The sequence below is a fragment of the Microtus ochrogaster genome, linkage group LG1, assembly GCF_000317375.1.
Source record: "Microtus ochrogaster isolate Prairie Vole_2 linkage group LG1, MicOch1.0, whole genome shotgun sequence".
Lineage (NCBI taxonomy): Eukaryota > Metazoa > Chordata > Mammalia > Rodentia > Cricetidae > Microtus > Microtus ochrogaster.
In genome coordinates, this window is record NC_022027.1 from 52960127 (window position 1) to 52963351 (window position 3225).

Below are 3225 nucleotides of genomic sequence, written 5' to 3' on the forward strand. Positions count from 1 at the left end.
TCTTGACCCAAGCTATCAAAAGCTCAGATACAAACTCGCAGTTAAACTTGGCCAACCTTCTATCTTATGGGGTCACTTGGAGTAGCTTTTAGCGACTACAAGGTATTACAACAGTAACAGAATATGCTTAAATATTCTGCCTTAGTTGGACTGAGGAGGTGAGATGCAATCTTATTGCCAAGGCAAGGCTATCCAGGACAGAACGTCATCTTCATGTCCACTTCAGTGTAAGACTCAGCAGGCAGAAATGAAGTGCATGGTTCTCTGTTCCCGAGAGTCCTCTACTTCAATCTTGTTGGAGTCTTCGTCCCGTCTTATCCAGAATCCACTTCACTCTTGTGGAGGCTGCTCCAGGGCGGTCATCCCTACTCTTACACTGCCCCATCCAGACACTAAAAGTGATTCTCTGCTTCAATCCTTGTTCTCTGTGAAGTACTCTAGAATCTCAAAGCAGAAAAAAAAAAAGTTGTCTAAGTTATGTCTAGCTCTTTTTCACTTTTCTTTCCACATTGAACAAGAATCGTTTTAGGAGCCAAAATGGTGGAGAGAAAACATCAGGAAATCGAGAGTCTAAGAAAAAAAAAAGAAGCAAAAAACAAAACAAAACAAACAAACAAAATGGCTTCTCAACCTCTCTTAGGCAAGATACCAGGAAGGGTAAGTCACCAAGCTCTTGTCAGCCGGTGTTGCCGACTGAGTTGGAAATAATCCCCACAAAGTACTGACATCCTTGTGATTAAAAGGCCCATGTAATGCGCCACTCAGTGCAGGCCATGTAGAGCCATGGATGGCTCAGTTGGTAAGCAAACTGTGTTAAGGAACCATGGTGATATTTTCTCGGCCTTCAACTTCTCACCTTCCACAGTTTATACTAAATAAATATACAAAGTTAAAAACTTTTTAATGAAAATATAGTAGCCCTTGTATTATTTGATTTCTAAGGGATCCTTTGCCAACTGATCGCAGTGACGGTGGCCATGGATATCTTGAGCAGCATGGCCACTGTGTTTCAGCCAAAAGCTGAAAGGACATTTGCTATAACCTGGTGCAAGAATGAAGTAGAAATTAGTAAATTTGGAATTAACAGATTTGATTGTATAAATAAACTCTTTGTGGGGACGGGAGAGATGACTCAGTATTGCTGCTCTTGGAGAAGACTGGGGTTCAGTTCCCAGCACCCACATGGTGACTCAGAACCTTCTGTGACTCCAGATCCTGAGCACACCCTCCTCTGGTTCCCTGGACACTGCATGCATGTGGTGCTCATGGAAACATGCAGATAAAACACCCATGCCCATTGAATAATATTTTTAAACATGTTTGCTCCATCCTACATTTACAGACTTCAAATGGTCTTGCAACTGAAATGATCCTAAATTACAAGCTCAAGAGAAAGGATTTGCTTCCAGATGTTGAACCTATGCCATTCGCTTCACTGGTCAAATCATGTCTTGTGCTTTGGAGAGCACTATAAATAGAATTGTCTATGCAATTGGAACGTTGCTATTACATGTTAAAAATTCTAACTATAGCTTACAGGAAGCCACTCAGATCTGTTTATTTACTAATTTACATTGTTCCCAGAAGGGAAAGTGTGGCCTTTGTAATTCAGGGTGGTGTTGAAGACAGCAATGTAAGCTACACGTTCCATGGCACCTCCTTGTGAGCATCTGGAAAGGAGAAATTGTGATCTGAAAACTAGTTTCAAACCCTGACCCTGCAACTCATAGCTAGAGAATCTTTGTAAAAGTGAGACATCATTGATATGAATATGTTTGATATTTCTCTGAAGTAGGAAATACAATTGTGCCTCCCTTGTCTTGTTATTGTGGGAGACAGTTGGATGGCTGATGTGGTTAGAGCAACACAATGCAAAGGTAGTACTACTTAGCAAGTCGTGGCACCCAGCCTCACATTGTTCCATCTGGAGACTATAGCAGGGACCTGGCTGTCAACACACACCACATATACTAGCAAAGGATGCCCCAGTCCTAGAGACCCAACACACACCACATACACCAGCAAAGGATGCCCCAGTCCTAGGGACTCAACTCTTATGTCTCCCCAGCTTGGCCTGAGGTTGACACCTTAAAGTCACCTGTCTTTTTCTGCTCCGAGATGATGGCAGTGGGGTCTCAGAACTAAACACGAGCTGTGCTTTGTCATCTCTTTCTGCCAAGGAGGGTGGTGCTGGGTGTTAACGGTATCCAGTAAAATATAGTGAAGTACTGGATACGTACAGTGGGCTGAAGTCTGTATGACCTAGGGTACTGCGCTGCTGATAAAAACCTTGGACTACATACCATGAAAGTAAGCAAGGCTGAAGCCCAGAACTCACCTTGTAGACCAGGCTGGCCTGAAACTCACAGAGATCCTCCTGCCTCTGCTCCCACCCCAGTGCTGCGATTAAAGGTATGTGCCACCACCACCAGGCCATAATGGTCTTTGGTTAAAGAAGTCTAGATTCCCAAGGCCCATTGCAGGGTTCCCTTCCTAGTCCTCTTGATGCACAGGTGGGGAATGAGTTAAGAGTTAAAGCTGCCCAGTTTAAAGGCCTCATGCTGGCAGAAGTGAACAGTGAGGTGGCAGGCGTGCACAGCGAGGTGCATATACTCTTTAATAAACCATGTGACTCCAGACCTGAGGCCAGGTGAGACCAGCCCATGCAGTGAAGGTCACTTTTCTTAGAGAGTAAGGGATTGGAAGACTGGGGAATGTTTGAACATTGAGACACGTGGGCTCTGTGTCAAGTGAACCCGTTTCTTACCTGTAGAGGAAGCTTTGAGCATGCCGCGCAGCCTGCTAGCCTGTCTTCTCAGAATAGCCCTTCCCTGTCTCTTCATGACTCAGGGGATTCACTATGTATCACATGAGGGCGACTGTCAAGGGCTGTGGATCAAGTGGTTGTTGCTGCGGCCATGTTGGGAGGTGGGGTCATGAAAAGGTGATTATGCGTTTAACATTCAATGCCTTTTTCTCAGGACAAGACTCATTTTTCACCTTGGAAATGAGTTTATGTTTGTCAGGTGGGGCCCCTGGTTCTTGGCCCTCCCCACATGGCTCCTTACCAGGAGCCTAAGTGAGCTTGCTTCTTTTCTAATTGCCTAATTCTAAACACGTTGTTAACTGCTAAAATGCAACGAAAACATCAGTGCTTTGCTACTCTGCCTTTAGTTCAGATTTCCTGTGGCTGATGTCGCCCCACCCCCCATTCCTACCCCCCCC